Source organism: Toxorhynchites rutilus, chromosome 3 (genome assembly GCF_029784135.1).
Source record: "Toxorhynchites rutilus septentrionalis strain SRP chromosome 3, ASM2978413v1, whole genome shotgun sequence".
NCBI lineage: Eukaryota > Metazoa > Arthropoda > Insecta > Diptera > Culicidae > Toxorhynchites > Toxorhynchites rutilus.
The window spans coordinates 326,106,449-326,121,242 of NC_073746.1; positions in this window are offsets into that span (position 1 = coordinate 326,106,449).

Consider the following 14,794-nt stretch of genomic DNA (forward strand, 5'->3'; position numbering starts at 1 on the left):
GAACGAACCTAATAATCGCTGGCTCACATTCAATAAAATAAAATTGCTTCACATTTGGGAAAGCAGACTGATATCGCGTAGTCGGGGCGCTGCAATCAGCATGGAAATGGATGGAATTCGAGCTAATTCCAGTGAACTAGAAGCCGAGAAGGTAAATTTTAGTAAGGATGTGATTGCCCGAGACGCAGTTCATTATCGGGAGCACAGTCATTTCATCTCGTTGTAAGAAGTAATTTCTGAAATGCTTTGCCACTGGAATGTGGAATGCTTTGGTTCAGCATCACGGTTCAATCGATTGGTCATTGTGAAGATCGCGCAGTAAATGTAGTTTAGGAATATTTCTGCATTACACAAATAAAGAGCTTTGAAACGATTTCTCATCGTGTCCACAAAGATTTCAATGCTTTCGCGCTTCGAAGCCAGCGCTGACAAGATAATAAAATACTCTGTAAATTTGCGCTGGCTTAAGTTATTTCATTCATTCTGTCTATTTATCCTTGCAATTAGCATATGCACGGCTTGCCGGCAAGCCATCGTCAAACATTTTCGAAGCAAACAGTTTGTAGGTGCAAACAGTGGTAAAGAGAGGGTAGTGCCAATCTCGCTTGTTGCTCTCTGACACCCGTAACAGGAACCAATCTCGGAATGAGGGGTGCATTGCACTACCTCCCAGCAGCAAAGTCGTATCCGATCGAAATTTGAGAATAATCTAAAATTCAATTAATTTCTCGTTTATGTGCAAACAAAATACGAGACCAGGGATGGAAGCGTCGCGCTGTCGACGGCAAAAGATTGGGCTGTTTAACATCAAAATATGAGATTAGGGTGAAATTTTCAGCGGCAGATGCTGCAATTTTAAATGAAAACCAATACATTGGCTTTGGATGTTAACACATTGTGGACCGCTCACGAGTTTTCTCGTGTTTCGCGTTCCATCTATTACGGATGGATCACGAAATAACCCGTGTTTTCTCCACTTTAAAGTTAAATCCTTGGTTTGCCAAGAATCTAACAAGGCCCACCGATGGCTCGCCTTCGTCTCATCCACATCGAAGGAAACGATCTCATTCGTGCAATCCGAACAGATGAAGCGTTCAAGTTTGCCCCAAAACGTGCGGTCCTTAATGAGTTAACTGGATGAGCATTTGTTCTAATCTATGCATTAGATAGAATGATCGTATCCACTGGGAGCAAATTTCCAAAGAAGTTTTTGTTTGTTGTTGTTAATGGGAAGAGCTTTTCTATAACATATCAAAACTTTTTTTTTTCATAATAATAATTGAGATAAAAGAAAGTTAGTTGATGTTATTTTTCACCAACAGATAACAGCGGACCATTTTGTTGATTTTTTGAGCCCCGTGTCGGTCCCTAGGGGCTGACGTTGAGCTTTTTGGTAGGAAAGCGCTGACTGAGTGGGACTGACAGTTACAAAATAAGAAAATAAAAATACATACGGTTTTTTTTTAATGTTTTACAAAATGTTACTACTTTCTAGTTGAATTTTTGACTATTTTCTATTTATACAATAAGTTTCTATAATTCAATAAGTTTCTAAGTTGCACACTGATATTGTACAAATGCTCTTGATGCGAGCTGAATGGAAAGAGTATTTTCAGATGCCGAAGTATGGACACGTGTACCGGTGCTTTGTTACTTCGTGTTAAACAACGCAGTTCGAATCTAACTCCCTGGGATTATTTTTTGCTTCCTCTTTTCAATAGGTACAAAAATGAACAATAATTCTCATGAGACGCGATGAAGGCAGCTGGATTGATGAAAAAAAAACTTTACTGATGAAACAAAATATTCGTTTCTCACTGGAACCGGGTAACCTAGTTTGGGGTTTATTGCTTTCTGCTGTGCGGGATGGTATCAGCGTTGGATTGATTTACGGCTATGCGTATGTTTATGTTTTGTTAATGTTCATCATGAATGATTTTACTGTTGCTGAGATTGTGTGGCTATTTCTATGCATGGTGGGAATTCAATTTTCCGCGAGGCACTTTCTACTGTCGTTGTCTTGTTGATTACAATTGATGTGATGAGGCAAAGTTGTACCTCATTTACACTTCATGAAGAAATTAGCAAAAAAAAATTAAATCCTCACATTTTCATCAAGATACATTTTCGATGGAAAATTATTGCTTCTAAACTTGGATTTTTCGTAATTGATAGCGATTTTTGGATATTAATTGATTTCAAATTTAATTCTGCTATTATACTCTTCGTAAGTTCCTGGCCTTCGGGCGGCGAATATCATACTAACATTCCTTCCCTTCCCCTGGTGACTGTAAGGACGTGGCCGGCGTCGTTATTGACCATTCAAAGCTCGAATCACCGAAAATTACACAACGAGAATGATTTGCTAGTCCCAAGCGTCATTCTGTGTGTTCTTTGTGAACCAACCAATTCAGGTCAATCACGGAGAGCAACTACGAATTGTACAGTCTACCCAAACTCAAGCTCAAGCTATTATGCTCTTCGTAAGCGCTTCAATGACCAAATTTAGTTCTTAGGAAAAAAGAAAGAATATGTTCTCATATTTCAGCATTTACGGCTTTTGCCTAGATTGTATTTTCATGTGCTTTTTTGTATTTTTTTTTCAAATTTGTATCAAAATCTGACGCAAAATAGTTGAGACATGTCAAAAACTAACAGCTAACAATGGTAGTATATTCACGAGTTGTGGTTAGAAGATTATTTGGTAGAATAATTAAAGGGTGTGTCACATCAAATTGCATCACGGAAAAAACGCTGTAGAAATTCGCCCAGTAGACCGATCCTTTTGAAAATTTTAGACAGTAAAATAAAAGCTATTAAACAACTTTTGGTATTTTCTTTTTATTCATACTTCGAGCCCAAGCCCGTATGCTCGCACCTTCCTCTTTACCCCGTCCATAAGGTTCTGTACAACGTCAGGTTGTAGTTTTTTTTTTTTTGAACAGAAATCCATTTTCTCTTGAAGTCCGCCTCCGACTTTTGGGTTCTTCCGGAGGGCCTGCTTCATAATCGCCCAATATTTCTCTATTGGGCGAAGCTCCGGCTCGTTGGGCGGGTTCATTTCCTTTGACACGAAGGTGACCCCGTTGGCTTCGTACCACTCCAACACGTCCTTTGAATAGTGGCACGAAACGAGATCCGGCCAGAAGATGGTCGGGCCCTCGTGCTGCTTCAATAGTGGTAGTAAGCGCTTCTGTAGGCACTCCTTAAGGTAAACCTGCCCGTTTACCGTGCCGGTCATCACGAAGGGGGCGCTCCGCTTTCCGCAAGAGCAGATCGCTTGCCACACCATGTACTTTTTGGCAAACTTGGATAGTTTCTGCTTGCGAATCTCCTCCGGAACGCTGAATTTGTCCTCTGCGGAGAAGAACAACAGGCCCGGCAGCTGACGAAAGTCCGCTTTGACGTAGGTTTCGTCGTCCATTACCAGGCAATGCGGCTTCGTCAGCATTTCAGTGTACGGCATCCGGGCTCGCATCTTCCCCACCATGTTTTGCCTTCCGTCGCGGTTAGGAGCCTTCTGAACTTTGTATGTACGCAGGCCCTCCCGCTGCTTGGTCCGCTGGACGAATGAACTTGACAAATTCAGCTTATTGGCGACATCCCGGACCGAACTTCTTGGATCACGTCTAAACTGCTTAACTACGCGCTTGTGATCTTTTTCACTGACGTAGCATCCATTTTTGCCGTTCTTCACCTTCCGGTCGATGGTTAGGTTCTCGAAGTATCGTTTTAGTACTCTGCTGACCGTGGATTGGACGATTCCCAGCATCTTACCGATGTCCCGATGTGACAACTCCGGATTCTCGAAATGAGTGCACAGGATTAATTCACGACGCTCTTTTTCGTTCGACGACATTTTTCCAAATTTACGAAAAATTGACAGTGAAGCATGGCCAACGTGATCTATACACTCTTATCTGATTATAAGCGAAAGCTGAAGATATAATTCCTAAAAATTAAATTTCTACAACGTTTTTTCCGTGATGCAATTTGATGTGACACACCCTTTATGATACCGAAATGACCGAAAATAGTTCCATATGGGGATTCGTTCTCACCATCCCCAAATGTTTCTTTAAGAAATGTTTTTAATTAAAATTGTATAGAGGAGATTACAAAAAAGTGAAATCGAACAACGGTTATGAGTATGGTCGAGAGAAAGAGAAAAGTGAACATGAACTTTGAGGAACGAGATGAAACTTTGTGAGCGATGAGTTTTATCGATAGTCACACACCATTGAAGGGTTTCGAGACCAAAGCGCGAAGACTACCAATGCCATACATGCATGCCAAATCCAAACCTAAAATGTGTAAGATACCGAATAAATCCATTTGTGTTAAAAAATTTGCCAAGTGTTTATTTTCCAAAGTGTGATAATTTTCCTAACAACTCAAATCCAATGGTCTACCATAAGACCAAAGTGCGACATTATCCCGAGTTCAGAGCTATCAGCATCCAGGCCACTTTCAGCCGATGGATCCGCCACTTCGTCAATGGTGTGATCCACCAAAGGTGATGGCGGATTTGCTTTTTGTAATTTCATAACTTTTCGATCATTGAATTTTCGCAAATTCGTGCATTATTCCCGGGTTAAAAGTCCAACTGGGTGTGAAGAAGGTATTTTCCAGCGGTGAGAGAGCTGTTTTCTCCGATTGTGAACAGAGGATTCAAATTCATTTCGCAGCGTTTTATCTTGACCATTACACAATCGATTCGGCTCGGATTTTCCGTTGTCGTTCTACGGGAGGTGTTGCATAGCATGATTTGTGGATTACTTCTTTTGGAATAATATGCTCGAGTGAGTTGGAGATTTCATTTTACTGTAGTATTACTGGAACATCATTCATTCAATGAGTTCATTGTTTCAGTGTGGCTTTAGAGAGCGAACAATTAACAATACATGGTCATGCTAAGGATGAGAGTTAATTTTCAATTTTGTTTTTCAATTTGTTTTTGTCGCTCAGTGAAAGCATTTATTTTGTTTACATAACATCTGTACTGTATAGAAATATCAATAAGAAACAACATAACTAACAATGCATTTACTAGTTGTTTTTCGGAACGCCTATAACTCAACAATTTCTCGATAGAACGCATCGATACGAAATATTGGTATGCATCTATTATAATGAATAAAATGATAAACTTTTTGGGACAAACTATTGAATATTAACAAAAAAAAAACAAAGCTGTAATAAAACAGATTTCGCACATTTTTTGGTCGCTTATTCATATTGTTAAAAAAGTCTCATCTCAAAATCTGTGATAGGAGATGAGCTGATGACCACGCTATGCATTCCTAATCACAGGCATAATTTTGGTAGCACAATATTTGTATACTCAAAAATATCATTTTATGGAGCGAATGAACTGTATAGTTTAGGGCCTGTCCAAAATAAAAAAAAAACAGATGCAAGCTGCGGGTACTCTTTTACTGCATGCATTTGTACACACCTGGATGTGTTTGCCAAACACGGAATACTACATCAAGAAACCCGACGAAAACATCATTGACGATACATTATCACGATCTCGGGAACTATCCAGCTAGATACTAAACAGTGACGACTGCGATGGCGTTCAAAAAGGATTTTTTAAGGTCGCGAGTTTAGAATAAGTTTTCTAATTTTTTTTTACAAGGCTACAGGCGAGGCTACCTACGTCTCTGCAGTTGTGTCTCCAATATTACTTTTTTTTATATAAAAGGCATTTGTTTGAAACATAAAACTTACTGTTACATTATTCAAAATATGCTCTATCGGAAGCCACAACCTTCTTCTAAGCAATGCATATATTCCACGCTGGTTGTTTTGAAGCGATCCTGTTTCTTTGCCAATTTTGGTTTTTTCATGGGATCAGAACCTTTTCAATAAAGGTCGGCTCGGAACAAATAGTAATCTAGGGGAGCAATGTCTGGGGAATAAAAATGGGTGAGGTTCTCTCTTTCTAGGTTACTGAATGCAGTAAAATTATCATATAGTGTCTATCTTCCTATTCTGGTCGTTTTTCTTCAGAGCTCTGTTCACACTTATTTATAGTATTCGGTACAGTTCACCAGTGATGGTTTCAAACGGTAGTCGCGTTCAACTGCGATTTGTTTTCCTGAATTTGTGATTTTTTTCCTGTGACTTCCCATGTTCCTCAACATATAAATACAAACCATTACTTCTTAATCGGTTCACACATATTTACCGATAGAGCATTTTCCTTGTAGTCCAAGCTTACAAAACAAATACTATCAGATTTTTCAAAATAAAAAAGTATGATTGCATTATAGTAAATATATTAAGTTATAAATCCGTAAAGTCATACTTTACGGATTTATAACTTAATATATTTACTAAAAAAATATCCAATTCATTCGCCTCTTGCCTTGTAAACGTTTATTTGGAAGGTTGTCAATAGATGAACCAGGGAACCTTAGAGAGCGAACACGTAACACTATATAGATAAATAAATAAATAAATTGGCGGCAAAAATCCCTTTTAATTTTTGTATGGAAAACCTTTTTTTAAATTTTCACTACCGAAAATATTTTTCAAAGTGCCCTAGCATTTACAACACTCATATACACTCAAAATAAATATTCAATATTTTTCTTGACATCCTCATATATTACTTAACAATAGGTTCTGGTACAGAGTTCACTCGAACGAGAGGCGAGTTTGTGTGTAATATATTATATATGCCATAGCAATAAAAGAGCAAAATAAGAGACGCTTTGCAAGTTAACACGCATCAAAGGAAAATTTTTACGCTCTCCGTTTCGCTCTCAGCAAAAAAGGTCTCTGCCTTGTTTACCTGTAAGATTCAATTTCATTTTCAAACGTTGTGTAATATTCTCGTATATTGGTATAACATCACCAGTGGTTATGTGAATAGCGTGGTTTTGTGGAGCAGCCTAACAACCCAGCCAACCAACCTTCGATACCTACTTGACATAATTTGGATTTTTTTCGAGTGTAATTCCATGCTGACATTCAGTCTGAGAGAATGAGAGTTCAGCTCCATATATACAAACATTTTAACACTCTAAATAAAGGTGCTGAAAAAGGATCTTTTCTGGCAAAGATAATATATTTTCTGCCAACACTAGTTTGGGTGTAGACTCCACTATGTACCAGTGTTTGCCAAATGATCTACTCATTGAAAAAATCGCTTTCGTTCGTTCAAATATTTCAGAAAACATTTCCCCCAGCGGTATTCTATAATTGTTATGTGCTGCAAATCACGACACAAAAGAGAACGAGACAACTCTGCATCGGCTCGCACTTCATTGCACACCAGCATGCAAGCAAAACTATCATATACGCTTTCAGTGCAGAAAGCTTGTTTTCTTCTTTGCCTCTAACATATGCATACCGACCTCTCCATGCATCATGAAACAGCAGGATCATACGGACAACGCAAAGCGAAAGACTCATATTCAGCTAATGTAGCAGATCCTGATTTTTAAGTCTCAGAGAGTGCAAACTATATGATTATTTAGCTCGATAGAGGCTAAGGGAAGGGTAGTCAGATTATATTTTCCATTTTTAACGCCGCTATGTGTATATTTATATAGACCGCATAGTTTTACTAGCAACACCGCTCCAGTGAGAAGCAAAAACTCTCGCGTTTTATCTCTTTTCCCATTCGCTGCTCTCCGCAAATGGTGACGTAATGATGACGTAATTTTTCTTGTATCATTTATTGCATTACACTTGTCTGTGCAGTGGGTTTCGCTATAGTAAAATGAGACGATATATGCGGTTCAAACTTGTATGCAGGCTTCGAAAATAGTGTGCCATGTTTGATACAACTCGAATATGCAAACAACAGTCTTCGTTCCTCTCTTAGTTTAATCACTAAATGTTACAAAAGTGATTGCTGACATTCATACAAGTATCTGAATGATCCTCTCATATTTGGTTATATGTTCGTGAGAGTTCACTTACATGACACATTGTGTATCATTTGATTTTGATCGAAATCCAAACACTGGTATGTACACATGAATTTGATTCTTCAAATTTTACAGAGTTACAGAGTACACTTTTTTGATTTCATACATAATTTACATATTCTTTTAAACTTATTTTGCAATATTAGTTACGACCAGAGATGCCAACCTTCCTGATTTTTCAGGAGTTCCCAGACTTCCACGCTACCTGATATCCTGACGAACGCTCAATTTATCCTGATTTTTCTGAAATGATCCTGATTACTCCTGATTTTTGTACTCTTTACATCATTCGTAAAAAAATGTGCTGGTTTCCATGCAAAAGTTTTCTGTCATGGAGTAATTCCTAATGAAATCGACAAATGACAAAATATGAGTATTTTTGATTCGAATGAAAGTGTGTATTCCGTTTGGGTTAGAGGAAATATGAGTTTTTCACAGCAATTGGGAATTTTTCGACTCAAGCGTAACTTTTAAAAAGGGCGTATCGATTTTAGTGAAATCTTTGATAATTTCTATCTCAAAAACTATGAGTCGTACCGAAATAGTGTCTTAGAAAGAGTTATAGAGTATTGATGATAGAATATGAAAAAATGTACACTGAGAAAAAAAATAGTAGGGGGGGTCTTCGTAGCCACTTGGTTACTAAGCGATCGATCGTGAGTTCAAACTCAGGGCCCTCAATTGACCATCTTTGTGTTGTTATAGAATAACTACGTCCACGCAACCATCATCAGCTATGGAGATCGATCCACGGTGGAACAAAGATCGATTCATCCATACAACTGCTCTGCTCTGCAAGAAACATCGGGCTGCTGTTCTATAAATAACCCAACAATGATCAATATCAACTGTCTCCGCTGTCCGGTCTGCTGAACAATGGAAGAACAGAAAGAATACCCTTACGCCTAAATGGCTACTACAGTGTAATTTACCATAATGTAATGGAACAGAACATCTAACGCCTAAATGGCTACTACTTCTACTGTGTAATTTACAATTTATAGAAACATAAACATATGTACATGTACACGATAAAAACCCGGCTTTGTTACAGATAATGCTAATGAGCCTGATAAATAAATAAATGGGATAAAAAAAAAATAGTACTATTTTTTTTATTTACAAAATAAAAATTCAATTTGCAATATCAAAAATACATACATTTTAATTTTTTTTTCATACAAAATAGAAGCCATGTAGAAAATTTGAAAAATGGGCCCAAGATGGTAAAACTATTTTTGACAAATTTGTGGAACATCGAATTTTTAGGAATTTTCGGAACTTCGAGTTTTTGTATGATAGCAATCATTCTTAGCCACAAATTATGAATTCTGATGTGATTTAAAACAAAAAAGGTTATTATCAATCTCCTTCTAAATGCAACCATTCTCGAGATATTAAAAAAAATATTTCTAATTTATAATCTTTTTTATAGTAAATAATCTCTTTTAATATGTTTGTCGTGCTATACCGTCATGTTCATGAAATTTTGTGAATTTTCTTATAATTTCCAACATTTTTTTTTGATTGATTGAAGTTTGTATTAAGATAAAAAAGATTTTTTAGTTTCGCTACGTTTTGTATTAACTCGCATGTCATTCATATGTTTAGGAGTTACTTTCGTAACGTAACTCCTAAACATATGTCTTTACCATAACGATGTATTCGGAAAGTTGTTGGAAATTTTAAGCGAATTCATAAAATCTCATGGACATGATGGTATAACACGACAAACATATTTAAAGGGCCTATTTACTATTAAAAAGACAATAAATTACAAATATTTTTTCAAATATCTCGAGAATGGCTACATTTGGAAGGAGATTGATAATAACCTTTTTGTTTTAAATAACATCAGGATTCATAATTTGTGATTAAACATGACTGCTAACATACTCGATGTTTCGAAAATTCCTAAAAATTCGATGTTCCACAACGTTCGTCAAAAATAGGTTTACCATCTTGGGCCCATTTTTTAAATTTTCAACATGACTTCTATTTTATATGAAAAAATTGAAAAAAATACATATTTTTTTATATCGCAAATTAAAATTTTATTTTGTATATAAAAAAAAGAGTGCTAATTTTTCTTCTCAGTGTATATTTTTTTCAAATTTAACCAACAATACTCTATAACTCTTTCTAACACACTATTTCGGTACGACTCATATTTTTTTTGAGATATAAATTATCAAAGATTTCTCTTACTCAAATCGATACGCCCTTTTCAAAAGTTACGCTTGAGTCAAAAAATTCCCAATTGCTGTCCCAATTGCTTAAGTCAAACAATTAAACAAGTTGTTGGAAATTAAAAGCAAATTCATAAAATTTCATGAACATGACGGTATAACACGACAAACATATTAAAAAGCATTATTTACTATAAAAAAGACAATAAATTAGAAATATTTTTTTAAATATTTCGAGAATGGCTACATTTAGAAGGAGATTGATAATAACCTTTTTTGTTTTAAATCACGTCAGGATTCATAATTTGTAGCTAAAAATGATTGTTAACATACAAAAATGTATTTTGTATGAAAAAATTTAGTGCTCCCTTGGCCGAGTGGTTAGCGTCATAACTAACATGCCGGGTGTTCGGGTTCGATTCCCGTTCTGGTCGGGGGAATTTTTCGTCAAAGAAATTTCCTCCGACTTGCACTGTGATCAGGCGTATTCTAGAGCTTGCCACTCAGAATGCATTCAAGGCGTGTTATTTGGCATAGAAATCTCAACTAAGTACTAATAAAAATGACGCAAGTAATACTACGTTGAGAAGGCGAAGTTCCTCTAGGAACGTTAGTGCCATTGAAGATGAAAAAATTTAAAAAAACAAATTAAAAAATATGTATTTTGGATATTGCAAATTGAATTTTTATTTTGTAAATAAAAAAAAGAGTACTAATACTTTTTCTCAATGTACATTTTTTTTCATATTCAACCATCAATACTCTAACTCTTTACTCTTTATAAGACACTATTTCGGTACATCTCATAGTTTTTGAGATATAAATTATCAAAGATTTCTCTTACTAAAATCGATACGCCCTTTTCAAAAGTTACGTTTGAGTCGAAAAATTCCCAATTGCTGTGAAAAACTCATATTTCCTTCAACCCAAACGGAATACACACTTTCATTGGAATCAAGAATATAAGTTTTTGAAATCTCCATTTTTACGACGATCTCATTTGAAATTGTTGTATGATATTATAGTTCTGCGGTTCGCACTTGTATATATCTTACAATAAGTTAAATTCTCTAGACGCAAAGCTGTACTTAACTTTTCTTGTCTCTATCTCTACGAATTTATGAAATTACAACAAGATTAAGTTTGAGGAACAACACTGCTTTATTGAGGATAATGTGTATGTAGATGTATCCCCAGAGTTATTAATGTTACGTTAATACGTTTCAGAGTGTAAAATTACTCAAGAGGAAATTTGGAATCAACAGAATGACCGTACTAAATATCATACAAATTAGGAAAAACCCAACAAGTCTTCCACTGCTGATATGCTTTCCTCATTTGTTGAGTAAAGATTCATTCCAAAGCATGGACGATGAATTCAGTGAAAATTTTAATGTTGATTTCTCTGCAATTGTTTGTATTGATGCTGTAGGTTTCCGGAAAAAATATAAACGATCAAAAGGTCAGGCGAAACACTAGCATTTCCGCTTATGCGAGGATTTATACCATGCTTATTGATTCTCTTACATATCCGTTCTTCGCCCGAAGAAAGATCTCCTCTGTTTCTGGTGGGATTCGGAATGCATTCTGTATTATGACCTGTTACTCATATGTATGGCTCGCAGTAGTTTTCGACGAGGAAGCAAAGATGTTCTGGGAGGACAAAATATTTAAGCTATTCGAAAAATGACGAAAAATTGTTAAACCGAACTATGGATATAAAATTAAACTATAATGCTTTGATTGAAAATGACGTTTCTGTTTTTCCAAAAATCGACATTAACTTTTCGGGCAACCCAATATGAGCTATCCTGATTTATCCTGATTTTTATTTTCATTCTTCCTGATTTTTTTAAATTATAGTTGGCAACCCTGGGTACGACTTAATAATGAGAATATCTTTCCCATTATTCTTCTCTAGCGCAACTTCTGCCTTACTACACACTACACATCTTATTTGTTATAGATCTTAGCTACCTCAACTGTTCATCTCATCATAACGTTTAAATAAGCCTGATAACCGAAACATGTTTAACAAACCGTTCTTACCTTAAGCACATGGTCTCATAAAAAAATTATGTCCTCTTTTTCACGCATTTACAGTTTTCCATACATTATTTTTGTTTTTTATAATTTATTTCTACATTATTTTCTGTTTTGGTGTGATCCAGAAATATATAACTTTGACAATATTGATTAGTCACGTTATCAAGCATGTTATTTCGTCGTGCGACGTATGTCATGTCAAATTAGAAAACTAAAAAGAACTAGAACAAATTAATATTATTGTGATTAAACTTAAATGCAATCTATTAAAAAAATAAATATAGTTTCTAAACTCATTTGTTTACTATTTATTATTTCAAAGCAGAACCGCATCTTTTTTTCAACTTATCTCTCTTGGGAAATATCCTCCTCAGAATACAGTCTGATGTTCCGCATTCATAAACCTCCGTCATGTGATTTGATGTGGGTGCGAACATTTGAAAACTTCTGCCGCCAGGACAGGATTGCTCACCTATTCAGTGGTTATGATTGGCACATTCCCAGAAAAAAAAACGAAATCCCCATTTTATCTCGACCTACCGACCTCCTTGCTAATGCGTCTGACTATTTTGGGTGTTCCACTTGTCTGAGCGCCATAAACACATCAAACATGTTTATTCCAGCCATTTCCGCCATACAAGAGCGAAGCGGACGGCAAGTCTTCCCACTCTTTCGCTGTAAGCGTAGCCTTTTTGATCCCCGAATTTTGGGGAAATGCGAAGGGCAGTCAAGTGAACTGATTCAAATCACTGCAAATGCGTGGGCGCACGTTGTGTGCCCTCACGCCGTGACAGTTTTGCTGACGTGTTTTAGCGTGAGTAATGAATGGCTAGCGGGTTAGGGGAGAACATTTGTTCTGACGGCATTGCGCATTTCGGGTCTGAATAGAGTATTTTATCACAACCGGAAGCGCAGTGGTGTTGATAATCCACTTGAGCTACTCGTTGAAACGGTTCTGTCCTTTACTATAATTCTATCATGTATTGTGGCGGACATTGTGCAGAGAAGTGTTTCAAAATTTTATCCATCATCATCTATAATACGTCTTTCAAACACGTAACCGTTGCAAACTAATACGTTATGTTATGTTATGGACATCTATCAAATATCATGATAATTTGCCACCTTTCTACTCCTATGGTGGCAGCAGCATGATATTCTCGAGCCACTCAGAACGAGTACATCTTGCTGTAGACTCTCGAGATGCCATTTTGCATCGAATTTAGGCGCTCGGTGGTAAGCGAAGAATATCGCTTTCAAAAAATTATTGCATCCGGCACATGTTTGCTCGTTTCTCGTGCTGACGGACTCAAGGAGTAACTTTCCGAACCGCACCGAAACTCATGTAAAACTCGATTTTGGAGAATACGCGTCGGTTACAAGCGACGGAGATTTCGAGATAGAGCATAACCAGAGAAGTTGCTCTAGTTGGGGTTGAACAAGGGGATGCACTCAATGAAGATGTTGTTTTTGTAGATTTTATTGCATTTCGCCATGAGATGCGGGGCTTTTGATCAACTGCTTCCAGATGAAAGTTGTTTCTTTTCATCACTGCCGATGGGAATGTTTGATTTGAATTGATACATTTGAAAGTGGTACCCAGAAACAATCCGTGTTCTCAGGCAAAGGAATCCAAACTAGGTTCTTTTTAAATACGTTGAGAATGTGAAGTTCATAACAAACTATATTGCTTGGAGAAAACATCTACCGAACCGTGAACAGCTGGTTGATTAATTGTAGTACCCAAATAAAACAACGCATCCGTCCATAATACAAGCGAAACGGTAAGAGTATGCCTCAAAATACCATTAATTGGATAAGCTTACCAGATGCACGCGTTATTTTCTGCATTTGATAAATTTTCCGTTAGTTTGGACTCCACATTGAACACGGAGCGTCGTTCACCCAAACCTCGAAACATGTGACAAATTTGAATTCTCACTCCCGACATTCTTCCAAAAATGGAAGTTAAAGTGACGAACCAGCCAAATGAGTTGAAAGTCACTATAATACAAATAAAAATAAAAAAAAAAACATGTGACAACGTTTCGGGGCCGTACCAATATTTGATGATAGTAGGTATGTCCTATCAATTTTAGAATTTCGAAATTTTCGCATTGCGCCCCACTGCATCATTGCGGACTATCCTACGACGGCGGGGTTTCCAGGTTCGTTATTTGTACCTCATCTGCTCCCCTTCGTTGTCATTATGCAATTTGCGATGATTGAATTACCCGACACCACCCTGCTCCATCGACGCCCCCCCGAACGCCACCCATGATCCCCGATGTTCGACCCAATTTGCATCAACCGCTCTCTCGGAGCTGGTTAAATTCAATTTGATGACTAAACGCGAGCGTCGGATGTGGTGCTAACCCCGTATATCGAAACACACACACACACACACACACACACACGCACGTGGCTCATAATAGTTTGAGAAATTATTTTACGACTCAAGTTTTATCTCACCAACTTCGATATTGGAGCTTTCTTTCTTTTCACGCCCACGCGGAAGAAGGAAGCTCCGTTGAACACCAGGTTGCTTCCCGGCGAGAAGATATTGCTGACGGTGGAGCGATAAAAAATCATCGTTTGAGTTTCTACTTT